We start from the raw sequence: 15,902 nt of genomic DNA, 5'->3' as shown, positions 1-15,902 counted from the left end.
AAGTGGCTTGTTCTTTAATTCACTGAAGGATCAGCCAGACAAATGTACCCATTTCTGCTAAATTCCACCAACAAATTCAGAGCTTTTCCTAATCCCAGACAGGTTGGCAACTGTCTAAACAGCCACGTTCCCAAGTGCCCAGCACCTTGCCAGCCATTTCTTCTGCCGCTTTAAGAAGAAAGCCAAGTGAAGATGAGAGAAGTAGCTGAGTGTTTTGGCTCTTCTGCTACCCCCCGCCACAGTTCACACCTTGCCCCTTAATTCCTGCCCAAGGCAACTGGACTGGGTTTGGAGTCTCACCCACACAGTTCTGCTCAATCTCCTTTCTGCGACGCATGTAAAATCTCTGGTGTACACTGAGCAGACTGCTCAGAGCTCTCCGTTCCATCCAGGCAACGCAGACTCACCGTGTGCGCTCACAGGATGGAAGGAGAAGGACGCACAGGTTGGAATGAGGGAGCAAGAGCCAATGGCACTGGACTATGTGACCTGCCAATGGCACTGGCGTGTGTGACCATCCCTAGGAGCTGGTTATGGATCCTCCAGTCATCCAAGCTCAGAGCCTTCCCAGAATAATGGTTTCATGCATGAAAACCGAAAAAAATAAATACTTTAAGAACAGCACAAACAAGAAAATAACACCCTATGGAGGAAGCATCCAGCCCATCCTAATTTCCAGGCTGATTCCACCCTGCTCCAGCCTACCCCCTCCCCTGGGGCCTATCTAGCTGGGAAATCACAGACAATCAGGGAGGCTGTTCCAGCCAATTTCCTTCAGGGAACCTGCAACTTCCTCCTGGGACTGTCCTCCCGCTGGCTTCTTACTGCCTCGCAGAAGAAAGTGAGGGCCCCGGTCTTCCCAGGAACTGGCTCTGCCTTTTCTCTCTAAGGCAGCACTGAGGGTCACAAATCTGACACACCGGGTTTGGACAAAGGTGGTGAAGTGGAGGAGGGCTTGAAGAATGAGACTACTAACGGTAGGAAACAGGGGTGAACACAGGCGTTATGCAGAGAGAGAGAAAGAGAGGGAGGTTCTCCAGCAGGCTGTAAATTCACATTTCTAATTACTTCCTCATGTTTTTCAGCACTCCTCAGTCAAGTTTGATTAAATTCCTTTCCAGGGAAGACACTCCATAGAAAGAGTTGCAATGGAACAGGCAGCTTGTGGAGTCTGCAGAATTGCTAGGGGTGGGTGCCACGTGCAATAGTTTGGGAGATGAGTATGGATCAGCTCCCCCCGCAACACCACGATTTTTTTGTTTATCCTCGATGCTGTGGCAGGAGCAAGATGGAAGAGATGCTGCTGGATATCAGACTCTGAGCTCCCTACACGGCTCTGGGGAAATCATGATTATCTTGACGCCTGGTTTCTCTCCCTTCTCTCCTCCTCCCCTCCCTGCTCTGAATATCTGAGTATCTTAAGGCTCATGTGAGTTAGGCTGGGTCTGGAAGAGGCAGGTTCTGATGAGTTTCCTCTCTTACATGACTCTGTCAGGACATACCAACTCACAGTTCAGCTAATCAGGAGACATGCGATCCATGATACTGCCCGCACTGGCACGCAAACAAATAATAAAACACCCTTTCTGGTTGAGTTCTCTCCATCACGTGCGAGACACAGGTTATGGAGTTGAGTCCAGCTCTGCAATCTCCTTGTGCTCCCTTCCCATCCTGCCTGTGCCCAGCCTGTCACAGAAGGACCTAAGGACTAGGAGAGGAGGAGGGCACAGAGATTCCAGCTGCACCTGAGATCCTAAATTCAGGACCACTACTGTGCTTAGGAACAGAAGTGCAGAAAATTGTGCTTAATGCTGCACAGTTCACAAGTGAGATCTGACACTCAGACACAGTTGGGCTGGGGAAGATGTCTGTTCTTCACATAAAGCCCTTGCACGATGCAAACTGAAAGGTGAGCAAACCAATCCGCAGCAGGGAGACCACAAAGTTGCTGCCTTATACCTGCAATCGCTGCACCCTAAGCCAGCAAGGTGCATGCAGTCCGAGCTGGGAAAGCGCCCGAGCTGTGTTTGGAGAGGGGAACCTCTCCTCTGAGAAACCCAGAGGTGGTTTGACGGGGGGCCTCTGACTCTAAAGTCATCCAAGTTTCTGAGGCAATTAATTTACCGCTGAAAGAAGGAGCAGGAAGAGCAGTAAAAGAGCCTTTGTACTTAGGGTGGGGCAGAGAGCATGGGAAGTCATTTGAGAGAATAAGGAGTTGGGGGCAAACAAAAACAAAAAATAAAAATAATAAACTGATTGACAAGCTTACAAGAAAAGCCACATTTTTAACATTCTTAATCCCTAGAATAAACACACAGGGAGGAATAAGGACAGGGCTGGTGTCCTCAGAGATCACCGGGGAAGACCGGGCTCGGTGCAGGCAAGAGATTCTGGGCTGGTGGCTGCTGTGGATGGTGCTGCCCAAGCCAGGGAGAGCTGTGTGAAAGCGTGTGGGGGAAACAGGGCAGATGGTAAAATCAAAGGCAGACACACTCACTGGGATCTTAAATATCTCCACTTTCTTGTTTCATGCTCTCTATACTACTACTGGTTTAACACAATCAAAATTACCTAGAAACACAGAACCAAATGAGTCCCACCCAGCACTGGAAATGTAGTGGCACCCTGAGAGACCTACACCTTCTCCCCACCCCACGCAGCTGCCTTAGCAAGAGCCAAACCGCATGACACTGTGTCCCCCCATGCCCTGCTTTTATCTGATTCCCATCCTCCCCAAAGCATCTTTCAACTTTCTCCAGTATAGCAGGAGTTAAATGCCTGGTTTTAGTGGCAGAGACACGTTTAGGAAGGGATTGAATTTGCGCGTGGTGCAGCCGGTTCCCTGTTTATTAATAAGCTATTTATCATTGGTGTTGCTTTTAATACCATTTTGGCTTAATGTTGTTAATGAAATATAAATACCCGCACTAATGATGTTGGTCAGGAGGCAGCGTGGGCCACTGGCAGCTTTGCAGGAGGGAGGCCAAACCGCGGCTGTGTGGATGAGAGGCTACGACGGCACGACTGCCAGCCCAGCCTCCGGAAAAGCCTCCCCACACAATCCCACCGCGAGACTGCCTGAGCACAGCGGGACGAGGAGGGACGGGGCAGGATGGGGTGGGATGGGATGGGACTGGGATGGTGCAGCGCTGGCAGGAGGGCAGAGTGAGGTTTCCATCAGCTCTAGCCCACGTCGGCAGCCCAGGCTCCAGCTACTGCCCACCAGTTTGCCCAGAAAGGAGGGTGGCTCAGCAGCACAGTTCAGCTCCAGCAAGGCACAGGACGGCTCCCCCTCAGCGCTCTGCCCTGGCCCAACACGTCTGTATTGGGGACCCTGCAAGCTGTGAGGGAGCTCTCTAGATGGAAATATTCAGAAGAAGAAGTCAGGTGAGCATAGTTTGCTTAATGCAGTTGCCCCACTGGAAGAGCGATCTGCAGGCTCTGCGCTGAGCTCCCCCAGGGCAGCTCCCACAGGAGCCCAAGACCCCTTCAGCAGAGGCGTTCCCCAAAAATCCCCTCGGAGCTGCTGGTGGCTCACTCGGGCTGGCCGTGGGGCTGGGGTGGCTTCAGGCCATGGGGTGCTGTGGGGTGGGGTGGGGCAGGAGGAGCTCACCCGGCTCCAGGGGCCACCCAACGCTCCACAGCCATCGCCTCGGTCCCCAGCCCCGGCCAGGGAAGGGGCCACGCTGCCCTGGGTCTGCTGAAGGGTGGATGGGGATGGAGAAAATAAAGGAGACTCCGCCCTTGCAGGGAACAACGTCAAAATCTTGGCCTTTGGCAAGGGTTCAGAGGTTTGCTCTGGGTCTGCAGAGAGTGCACACAGGTCCTTCTCCATTAGCTTGTGTCTAGCACTGTCATGGGGCAGGGATTACAAATCTCCCTAAGAAGGCTTTTGGAAATCCCATCTTGCATTACCATTTGCATTAGTGCAGCCTCTAGAGAGAGCTGAGGCCTGGGCATGTTCTGAGAAAGAACCTCAGCATGAGCGAGGTTTGAAGGCACCAGAAGAGACTGGTATGGAAATACAACAGGCAGAACAGCTTTGGGACTGGTCAGTGGAAGAGGTGGGGAAAAGCTACGCTCAAGGCTACCAGCCTACCCAGCAGGCACGCAGCTCCCGAAATCAGAAGAGAATCTGAAATGGACCTTCACCACCAGGAAGTTTCAGACCTCTGCAAGCCTCTGGAATAAAACCAAACACTTGCCTCAGGACCAAACTCCAAATCCTGTCATGGCCTGAACAGTCACTGAAGAGGCAAATTTGGAAAAGAAAATATATCCCACTCTGTCTTCAGACAGCTCTGCTAATAGTAACCTGTCTTGCTCCATGTTGACCCACTCTACTAATCTCACTTAACAAAAAGGGAACCAAGGAGTTCCCTACAAGACTGGAATCATATGGGGGGACTAAGTGCGGAGCATGACTGTGCACCCCCTTACCCACCAATCTCCAGGCCCAGAGTCCTTGTCTTCTGTCTTCAAATGAGGTGGCCTCGTGCCTCTGCCACAAAAGCCAACCCATCGTGTTTAGATAAACTGCACAAAGATGCATCACCTTTTCCTTTCAATTCCCATCAACATCCTTTTTTCTCCTGCTTTGCCCTCTCCCTCTTCCTCTCCCAGGCAGCCAGTGCAGAAGAAGCTACAACTGGTCTGCACCGGGAAGTCTCCTGGTGTCCCCTGCCACAAGGAGCACCATCAATTTCCACTGTTCCTTTAAGACGTTATCTTTTAATTTGGTGCTCCCCCTTTCCCCTCCTCAACTAACTGATTTATTAGTTTACATCTCATAAATTGTAACCCCTCGCCTCCCCCTTCAGCCTCCCAGATGCCATAAATCCCCTTCAGGGCCTCGACACCCTTCTGTATGTGGTGCAGCCCCCTGCCCCCCAAAGTCACCTCCGAGTCCCCAGGGAGCGCGGGGCTCATTTGCTGGGGGTTTGGTCTAGCTCGTCTCAGCAGCTAATCCCTTGGGTGGCTCCTGTCAGATTATTAATTAGCTAAAGCGGATCGGCCCTGGAACAACATGCGGTTGGACTTCAGATAAAACAGGACGGCAGAGGCTTGGCATGTAGTTGTTTAAAGGGATATTGTCCCTTTTTCCTCTTGCCTTGTCCTGGGGTGGGAGGAAGGAGAGGAGGAGGAGACGGGCAGCTTCCACAGCTGGTCACAGCTGCTCAGAGGGGAGAGAGCACCGGCCTGGAGGTGCAAAGGACAGGAACCGCAGGCACCATCGCACCCTCGCCCTGTGGCAGCCAAAACTTTTCCAGATGTTGGAAAAGCTCCAGGACCCTGCTCAGAGGCTGGAAGGTCTCACCGCTCCTCTGCTGCCCCTTGTCAACTCATCACTCACTGTGGAAAACTCAGTTATTTGCAACTACCCTAAGAGACGAGGAAAAGGCTGTTCCAAGAGGCCGTGGCCATCTCCACTTGGAGAATGGGTGTTTTAAACTAGATGCAGCCATCCAGCTTGCGTGTGCAGGTTTTAAAGCCCCCTTTCTTATGCAGTGCAGCCCTCCTGGGCAGGATAAAGAGTGAGTGGCCTCATATGCCTGGAAGAGCGAGAGTCAGCACGAGCGATGCTGGGGAGCAGCTCACCTCCTCACTCCCTCCCCACTTTGGATTGTTTTGACTCAAACCGATGAAGCTGAAATATCGAGTCACAACGGCACTAAACTTCATTACAAGCTCTTAACACAGATTACTTAATAAAAACCAGGCTGCTTTAATTGCTTTTCCCCCATTAGCATTTCTGGAGGAGAAAATTCTGATTAATTTGAAGAGGCACATATCCCCCACCCCTCGCGCTGGCCTGTGAACCAGACCTCCTTCCCAGCCTGGTCCAGAAGAGCATCCCAGAGAGCAAACGGAGAGCCCAAATCCACATGACTCTGAAAAACAAAGGGACTAAGGGCCTGGATGAACAGATGGGAGTAATGGAGTGAAGCAAACAAGGGAAAGAAAAATCTCCTCTCCTTTCTGGCGAACCCATAAAAAGTGGCACAGGGGAATAAGCAAGAAATGGGTAGAAGAGAACAGGATAAAGGGAGGATAGCTAGTGTGGCAAGGCTGAAGAGCAAGCTCAAAGTTGGTAGGTGACTGATGTGGTGGGGTCCTGGGAAGCACCGTCACCTGTCTCTGCAGCTGGGAAAGGGGCAAGAGGCAGCTCTGCCAAGGGAACAGTGTGTGGATTTTCAAAGTCTGGGCCAAAAGCTGGGGGCTCAGTGCTCTCAGCAGGCGCCTGGAATGGTCCCTGTTCCTTCTTCAGGCCCTGCTTGGGTAGCCAGGAGCCTGCTGGGGAAAAAGCCAAAGCCCGGCTGCCTCAGGAGACAAGCAGAGCAGGCAGCAGTGCTGGGCTGCTAAGGTAGAAGATGCCAAGAAGCTCTGCTCACCCCATCCCCAGGTCAGCTCTCTACCTTCATCCCTAACTGTTTTAGGGATCGAGGATGTCCAGCTACCTATGAGTTCCTCAAAGACGGGATGTCAGAGAGGACAACCCCCCTCCACTCCACACCGTATCTGACCAGTTCAGGTAGGATCTGCTCTGCTCCGCAGCCAAACGGCCCCAGGGAAAACAAGTCTACTAAACATTGCTGGCCTTGGGGGCAACTGACTTCAGCTCCTGTTGTAACTAGCCCTGGTGAGGGAGGATGGCAACCAGGTTCCTGAGTAGGCTGTTCTCTAGGTCAGCACACTCCAGGGACATGGTAATCAAGCAGGAATTGCTCCCACATGCCAACTCTTGTCAACCTCACAATGCTTCATGTTTTTCTTAAAGCCTGAGATCTTGCAAGTTACATAAGACTTTTGTTTCTTACAGCAATGTATGTACAGTGCTATCCCTCCCTCTGGTCTCCCACTAGCAGGGCCCAGCAACCTGAAATGTGATCCGTGTGCATCCTAAACACATAGAAACCTCGGTATTATTAAGTCTTATAATTGGGGGGAGGAGGGGAGTAGCTTTTGACTTCTGAAAGGACAAGGCTAGCAATATTGTTTGCTCATTTTACTTCCAAACTCACCTTAGTTTGTCCTCTCCTCTTTTCTCTTGTATGTTCTATTAATGTACAGCTAAGACAAACTCAGCAAGAATCACAAGAAAGACACTGGGACAGATCATAAACTGCCCTGGCAAAAATCAGGATCGTTCTGCTGGCTGAAAATGCAGCTCTGCTGCTTTACATAAGCAGATGGCTTACCTGTGGCTCTTAATGGTTAATATATAACTACAGTAATAACAAAAAAAAAGCCCCAGCATTAATATATAATTTGTCAGAGGCAATGTGCTACAACAGTCTTTCCATATTCAGCTCAAGTAGTGAGATAAGCCTCAACTCCAGTGCTGCCCCATGGGCTGAGCACCAGTCTGGAATGAGCCCCTGGTAGAAGACATCAGAGAACAGATCACATTCACTTTACAGTATTTGTTCATTTTTCAAATTTTTGGGGTTTTATCAACAGATTTCTAAGAACTACATTTTGAACATGCATTTCCTTGAACACTCATGTGCATACTTCGCAGTGATTGTTCCAAGTGCTTTCCAGACAGTTTTCCTTGAGGAACTCCAGTAGGTCAGAGTCCCTGTCGGTTCCCACTGGACGGCCACCAGACAGACAGACAGACAGTCCCACATTCAGTTCCTACCAAAGCTGAACGTGTCCCTAAATATTTAGTGTACCCCTGCAAACTGGCTGCAGTATTGCTGCCTGCACCCCAGCTGAGAGAACCGCCACTGGATCTCGTTAGGATAGCAAGGAATACTGTCAGATGGTTGAAGGAATCAGGAGATCTGGCTTCTCCTCCCAACTCTGCTTCTGAGTCATTATTAGCATAAAATCAGGTTGGTTACATCAGTGAAGCTTGAGTAAATAAACCACAACTCATCACTGTGTTTTATTTTGCAATACCTCAGTGGGCTCCTCTCTGCAAATAAACACCATTAATGCTCATTGCAATTGCAGGTATATGGGCAAGGAGAGCGATAAAAGCACCTAAACCATCCAAAACCTTTATGAAGAGCAGTAGGGTGAAATCACAGCCTTTTTGAGGATATTGACTTTCACAGGACGGGCATTTTTTAAAAAAGGCAACCCTTACTTGGGAAGACTAAAAGACAAGTAAGTCATGCCTGCAGGTCTGACAGAGCTGTTGGTAAGAAAGGTTGGGAAACATCCCAATCCTCTTCTGAGGAGTCAAGGCTGAAATCCTGATTCCACTGAGGTTTACAGCAGAACTCATGCTTGCTTTAATAGCGTCAGGGTTTAACCTCCATAAAGTTCAAGTGTGAAGACAGAAGCCTTAGGAAAGAGATGGCCATGTTCCTCAGGAGACTGAGAACACCTTGAACTCGGGAGAACAATGGCAGGTGGCACGGCAAGCAAGGTCTGAACCCACAAAGGCCTGGCCCAGTCCTGTCTCCTCCAGTACTGAACATCCTTCTTCCATCTGAGTTTTTGGGGCAGGCTGGTCTCCTGCATGACAGGCAACCGTTGGCCTTAGTTTAAGCACTGGGCTTCTTTGGGGCTGCGCTGCCCCGCGTATCCATACACGTGAGCTCTGTGCTTGCACCTCACTGCCCCGCAGGCTCTGTACTCAGTGCCCAGCCGACCTCCCCATTGCTGGAAAACCTCTTTGGCTTTTGCACCTCAGACAACTATTCCCCCTCATGTGGACAGCTGTAAGTGAAAATCACTAGTTGCTGGGCAGAGCGGGGCTTCTGAAAAGGCTTTGGGCTGTGCCTACCTTTAGTCTGAAAAGAAATAATTCTGCGTCTCTCAGGAGCCTTTAAGTGTTCCCTCCTCAAACACTGGCATCGTGGTCCTTCCCTGAGCCTCGGAGCCTTTTCACCCTGCTTAGATCCCATTGCTGGAGCTGGCTGTCCATCAAGAGGCTGTATCAGCGTGTGCCGTTATCCCAGTGAGCAGGAGGCGCTAAGGACCTTAGTGGATCAGGCTCCAGTCCCACTCCCAGGCCAGACCTGGTAAGGACAGCTCTCAGGCCTGCCGAGCACATGATCTTCTTTCCCCTCCTTTGACTTCCCCCATTCAGCTTTCCACAGCCGCCAACCAAACATCTGATCGAAGGCCTGGGGGAGGGAGTCAGAACTGTCCAGTCTGGTTATGAGTGAAGGTCATTGATCTAGTGCAGACCAGGGATGCGGAAAACAGGGGAGGGAGGGAAAAACCCTCCGAGAGAGAGAGAAGAGAGGGAGAAAGGCAGAGCCAGCACGCGAGCAAGCACAGGGGAAGGCAGGGGAAGGCAGCGGAAGGGGCTGAAACACGGTTTCACACTCCGAGACCCAAGGGCTGTTGTCAACCCGTCCTTCATGCTCACATCTTGTCACACTAGAGGTCAGGTCTCCCAAGCGTTCCTGGAGAGCTGAGCTAGCCCATATGGCAGGCAATATGTTAACAATATGGATCAGCTGCTCATCAGGACCTGAGCAGATGGATGTGACAACCCTGCTCTTATCCCAGACAGGCTTTTAACGTCTTCCCTCTCCTCAAGCCAGCCATTCCGGAGCAGCTCTGCCCAAGAACTCCTGCCTCCAGCCCAGGTGGACCACGGGGCCACAGGTCAGAATGGGCAGCATGGAAACGCCTGCCTTGCTTTGTCGGGATGGCAGCAGGCAGGGCAGAGCCCCATTCAGATCAGTGCAGGCAGGAACCCGGCCAAACTTTTATCCGGCAAGAGTGTTCTGTAAACGGAAAGACCTCGCTATAATCCAGATACGTGCTATTAACTCCCAAGCAGGGTGATACAGTAGATAGTGTATTCAGATATATGTATATGGCATGTTACCACCAGATGCCACACGTTGCAGTCTAGACTGAGTTTTGTAACCGCCTGGGAAAATTTTCTCTCACAGAACAAGTAATACATAAATAGATGTATATTTTAATGGGCAAGTCAAACTCCTCCTGGCAAAGGCAGGCAAGTTGATTTCATACACAGGCGGGTAAATTTCCACAAGGATTTTGCAAGGCTGTTTCATATTCCCCAGCTCGGATCGGAGCCGTCGGGGCTGGGCCGGCTGCAGTTCTGCGGAAGGCAGAGTTCCCACCTCGCTCCCGCAGCCCTTGTGCCCGCACCGTGATCCCAAGGATCCCAGCAAAAATAACACAGTCAGCCCAAGTTAACCCCCAAATTTAGGTTTACTTTAGGATTGAAGCAAGGGGAAATATTTTGGAAATCCACACACAGGCAAAGCAGGTGTTTCTAATCCTTTTCCCATATTTTTCTTAGCTTTTTTTCCCCTGCATAAAAGGCTACCCTTCATCAACTGAACAAAACTGACTCCAACCCTTACAGCTCTAGGACCAAACAGCCAGCTTGTGCTTATAAACAGAGAGTAAAACAGCAATCACAGCCTAGGGATGGGCTCTGGAGAACGTGCAAAGAGCCTCTGTAGCCCAAAGTAAATTGAGCTTGTTTTGAAAGTAGAAGCCATACAACTTGCTCCAGGGCTGAAGACTGGAACACAGGGATTTCTAGTCCAGAGCATGAGCAATCACACAGCCACATGCCTGAAAGGCGAAATGCATTTCCTTCACTGAAGTGATGCTTGTAGAACTAGGGGGACCTCGGAAAACAGCTGGAGTCCAGGGAAATATTTCTATTGTCTCTAATGAGCTTCTGTCCCTCAGAAAATAGCCCCTGAAGGACACTCAGCTTTGTACAGGCAACACACCCAGTAGGTACTAGGAAGAGAAGGCAAACATCGAAATGAATTAGTGATCTGCAAGAATCTGAACCTTAAGTTTCACTAGAGCACTTAAGGAATTCCTCCTCAAGTCTCCTCCTCCTGCCTTCTTGTCTCAAGAGGTCCTGCTCATCCCAGGTCCACGTCAGATGGACATGCAGGACTTTCAATGCCAGCAGCAGAAACCTGTGAGCGGGGTCACAGGAATAGCTCCCTCCGATGGAAAAATGGACCCAGAACTTACACAGCAGCTTCCTCCGCAGAGTTTTTCCCCCTGGATGTTGGGCCTCTCTAGAGAGGCACATAAGGATGTTTGGCGGAAAATTCACCTGCTGCAGTCAAACCTGAGAATTTGTATCTTATTTGGTAAAACCTCAAGGCTCTTCACATTGCACTATGCCATTCCCTCAGGCAGAGCTCCCATTTGGGAAGCTCTCTTGCCTCTGGAGGCCTGGGAAGGCATGTGCCACTGTTCTAAAATGGGACACAGGCACCAGAGCAGCTCATGCAGGGATAAAGGCCAGAGTTCCCTACATTAATAGTTCAAAACCAAGCTTTCCAAATAAAGCATGCCAGACCCTGGAGGAGTTTCAGCACTAGGAAGGTGTGGGAAGGCACAGTTCACCCGTATCCCATCCTGAAGCACGCTGTAGTTACTGGCAGGTTTACTGAAAGCACTCAGGTCTGTAGGCTCCGAACACGTGGCAAGCACTAAGCCCTGCTGAGCCTTAGAGGATCACGGCTGTTGCTCTTTAAGGGAGGGCACTGGGAACACGAGTAAATTCCCCTGTGCCACATGCAGCCAGAGATGGACAGGGATAACTGAAGCCCCAGCCCAATGTCTTAGCCCTGTGACTTCGCTCATTTTCCCTCTTGCTAAGCCAATACGGTCCCTCCACCCTGATCCTTCTGCTTCAGGTCTCAGCTGGACCTGTGATTCACAACAGCTTTGGATACACCGCTCTGCCCAGGTATCACCTCTGGCACAGCAGCAAAAGACAGAGGAACATGGTGATACACAATCCCCACAGGCTCTTCAGGTTGCTGATCTTCATTCAAGCATCATCGTCATTTAACGGTGACAACACAGCATGGAGATACCCCTTGACAAAGCCTCTATGCCCTACAGAGCAGACATAACGTCACACAAAGCCCAGACACAGCGCGGATCCTCAGCCCCTTCTATCTGAAGCAGTATCGCAGTGCCACCAGGTACCTCCCAAATCCCCAAACCATTGAGGAGAAATACATTATCTCACTGTTGTTATCCTACAGCTGCTTTCTTCTAGGCCATGTTGTGCCATACCTTTCTTTGTAGAGAAGCTGTGATGGGAGCCAAGCAGCGAAGAAAGTAAAATGGCTTTTAGAAACAGAGTCCCACCCCCTCGCAACCTTTCTGAGTTTCCCACCGTGACCACAGATATCTTCAAACTCCTCCTCTTTTGTGAAGCAAGTCAATCAGAAACTGTCCCACACAATACTTACCCAGGGGACTCCCATGCTAGCTTGTTCTGGCATACTACTTAGCTAATTGTGAATACTGCTCTCAGCTCATCAGGAAGAAGGAGGCTAAGGGAGAGAGCTGCTCAAACCAGCGCTTTTCTGTGTCAGCTGGGTGCCTTTGCGCAGAAATGGGCAGCGATGTCACGGATAAACCCAGTCCTACCTGTAAGCCAGCCCAAGACAAATCAACATCCCACCATGCATTTAACTACCCAACGACTTTCAGCAGCTCTTCTAAATATTATAGGCTAGAAATTCCCCAGGAACTAGAATGGAGGCTCTGGAGAGCCAAAATCACTCATTCCAGTCCTACTTCAGAGCAGATGGTTTGGTCACAGAACAAAAGGCAGTACCTTGCATTGAGAAGTCACAGGCTTCAAGGTCCATTCCAGTGTACAAAGCCAGGAGAGAAGTCAGGTTCTTTGTTTTGGAGGTGGTCTCAGGTGAAGACAGTGCGAATTTGATGGCCTCCCTTCACTTGGTGAAGTCTCTTTGCCCTGAGGAGAGTTTCAGAAGGAAATGAATATTCCCTACTGAGCAGAACAAGAGCTCAGGTGAATCACGAGCACCAGCAATGACGCCGGCCTCAAATGCCACAGCCACCCACAGATCTCAGCCCTTGGTCACACAACAGCACAGCACGGCAAGGCATTTCACACCCCGCCAAACGCATCGCATCCCAGACTCTTTCTCTGCCATGCGTGGTGATAGTGACCCAAAAGTCACGGTACAAACCGCCGGGGTGACCAGCCGGTGGGCCACGCACTCCAACTTTTGCCAGAAAAAAATCCAGGTCAATCAGTTGCAGAAGCAGCCTACAGGACTAAAGAGCTTCCACCCATAGGTAGCTGAGCATCTGTGCACATGTGAGATCATGATGCCATCTCTCCTTTGTGGGGGAATCGGCTGCTTGTGTTCGCTCACAACTACAAGTAGAACGCAGCTCTATCAGTCATGTACACCCCCACATCAAATGTAATCCCCCAGCCCCAAAGATGCTACAAACATAACTAGACAAGACGAAGGGAGAATTATTATTTCCAGTTTAGTGAGGCACACAGTAATTAAGTCACTTGTCAAAGGTCACTTGGCAAATCTGAGGCAGAATTGGGAATCAAAACTAAATCTCTCAAATTTCGGTCCAAGAGCTGGACAAGAAAAGTCCTTCCTCGCTCCCTGTGCTCCTGGGATGCACACTGCCACCTTTGCAGCAGGTTTCACCCTCCTCCCCGCTCTCCCTAGACAGTTAAGACAATTCCCTTCCATTTCCTGCATTGGAGGAAATGGATAAATACACAGATTAAAAGAAGAAGAACTTTTACCTTACTTACAAAATTTAAAAATGTCCTAGCTCCAATATTTGACAGAAGCTCAGAAGCTTCAGACTCTTCTGTGAGGTGGGATTTGCGGACCGGAGGGTTTTGTTGGTGGTGTTTTTTTTAATTTCCATCAGACAAAAATAAAAGAAGCAAAACAAAAGAGGGTTGTTGAGATCAATTTGTGATAGGTGCCGGGCCAAAGAAAATGGAGCCAAATAAGTCAGAACCCTGCAACCAGCAACCTTTGTGTCAATTTAAGCAAATATTGTGGCGTTTCCATGGCAATCCCTGTTTTGAATATCCACTACACTCACTTTTTAAAGGGCTTTTCCTGTTTGCGTTTCAACTTCAAAACCTGTAAATATTTTCAGCCTTAACACATCCCGACCTCCTCCAACCTCTGAAATGAGATGCTATCAAAGCTGTGACACGAAGTCCCCTGTCTACACTACCCCAAAGCTGTGAAAATTCACAGCAAAAGCAGGTTGGCAACCCAGCGCGGCTGGGGACGGCAGAAGCACAGCCGGACCTTTGTCCCGCTCGCAGCTCGGCGCCAGCCTCTCTGCAGCTGCAGGTACAGGAGCCGCCTGCTCCTTTCTTTTTCAAAACCGATGAGTGAAACGAGTCCTCGCCAACACGCGGCACCGACAGCACCAGCCCAAGGCAAGGAGCAGGCGGCAGGTGTTTGCAGCCTCCCTCCATCCCGGCCAGCTCAGGCCACCTCTGACCCATCGCCCCGGCCGCCAGTTCTGCTCGGAGCCTCGTCCTGCAACCTGTGTGGGGCCGGCACAGCCCCACGCTGCCCCCGGCCCAGCCTGCGCTCCCCTCCTTCCCCTCTGACCCAAACTGAACCTGTCCATCACAATGATTTATGCTGTGTTGCGTCATGTGCAAGTGGGAACAAAGAATAGTCAACTTTGTCCTCACTCGCAACCTGGGCCAGGGTGCAAATTCTCAAGCTTCCTCAGCAGCAGCCCGCAGGTATCGGCTGTGTCCGTCTGTCCCTGCTCCATGGGGATGCCCTGGTGGACGCACCCTGCTCAGGTGCTGGCATCAGCTGTCGGGTCTGAGCACCAGGACCTGGTGCTAACCCTCTCTTCTGCACCTAATGCTGCTTTTTTGCATGCATGGAGGTGCACAAGAACACCTTCTGCTGCACTTCAGAGAACTTCCATCCCCAAGCCCCCGACTTCTAAAGCTTCGGAGCGCAGCCCCTCCCGGCAGCCATGGGAGTGCACTGGTTAATTCTGAGTTTCCTGGCTGTGATGGATTTGTGCCAGGCCTCAAATGTTAGCTTAGTGTAATTTTTGGGAAGTCAATTTCCTTTGCGTTTTTTTTCCTTTTTTTTGTTTTGTTTTGTTTTGTTTAAACTTTTTTTCCTCTTTTAAATGGAAAAGTAGGAGCATTTGAATGAGCATCAGGACAGAGCCATCCATCCAGAGGCTGTAGCTTCCCAAGAGCATTTTATAGGCACCATGGTACGTGCACAGAACAACCATGGAAACAAACAGCAAGCGACTTCAAAAGCCGTTACGCTGAATGCCCACAGAGGCAGCCCCGAGGGAGCGGTCCTGTCCTCGCAGGAACAACGTCACTCCTCGGTCCTGACCACCTCTCCCGCAATGCTGGGTGCTTCTGATACCACCAGCAGATGATGCACGATACCTGCTGTCCTGGTCAGCTTCCAGCTCAGGTAATTACATCCTACAGGAGTTTCAGCTGGATATTTTATCCCTTCTTCACTTCCGGCCCTGAGCTGCTGTGCTGGAAGTTGCTAAAACTCAGTCCAGATCCACCCCGGATGCGAGTGCGTGCCGGGGGCTGGAGGAATCCTGTGCATCCCTGCAGGTCACAAGAGCCAGGTACTACAGCAAACAACCTCCTCTAGAAACACACAGCAACAAACATCCCATAATACCCCCACCTGAGAATGAGGGGTAGAGCTGGGAAAACAAAATTGGCCAGCCACACTGGGAATGAACCATTTCTGGAAGCACGTGCTTAACGCTGCCCAACAGAGCCGTTATCTGGGACGTGGACACTGGGCACTCTCCTTCCTTTGACGTGGAAACTCCCCTCCCATCACCTCGCAGGCTCAGAGAAATTAAAACTTGCGGTGGCAGCGGTGTGAGGCTAAAGCCACAGCCACCAGTCTGCCTCAGCCAACGGCATCCACGCCACAAGGGATACCAGTGGTGTTGAACGGACGGGAGAAGATGAGCCAGGCTTAGTGCACCCATGAGAACAAGCCTAGCAGGGCTCACAACAGGCCAGATCAAAAGGGGAGGGTCTTCACTGTGGAAACACAACCCCTCTCACCACACTGCCACTAAAAATCCACGAGCAGGGAATGCTGGCAGGGTAACACTGGATGCTC

At 50.6% G+C, this 15,902-nt stretch overlaps 2 protein-coding genes across 4 annotated transcripts in view; one reads left to right on the top strand and one right to left on the bottom strand.

Annotated features, from left to right (window-relative positions):
- UBIAD1 (UbiA prenyltransferase domain containing 1) overlaps positions 1-15,902 on the top strand; it is a 326,949-nt gene that overhangs the window by 61,091 nt on the left and 249,956 nt on the right. The window lies entirely within an intron of this gene.
- CASZ1 (castor zinc finger 1) overlaps positions 1-15,902 on the bottom strand; it is a 183,593-nt gene that overhangs the window by 137,070 nt on the left and 30,621 nt on the right. For all 3 annotated transcript variants that reach the window (XM_065650274.1, XM_065650276.1, XM_065650275.1), the window contains exon 2: positions 12,560-12,703. The gene's annotated coding sequence lies outside the window, so the exon portion shown is untranslated. The remainder of the gene's footprint in view (positions 1-12,559; positions 12,704-15,902) is intronic.

Source organism: Caloenas nicobarica, chromosome 22, assembly GCF_036013445.1.
Source record: "Caloenas nicobarica isolate bCalNic1 chromosome 22, bCalNic1.hap1, whole genome shotgun sequence".
NCBI lineage: Eukaryota > Metazoa > Chordata > Aves > Columbiformes > Columbidae > Caloenas > Caloenas nicobarica.
This window is presented reverse-complemented; position numbering and strand designations above follow the sequence as displayed.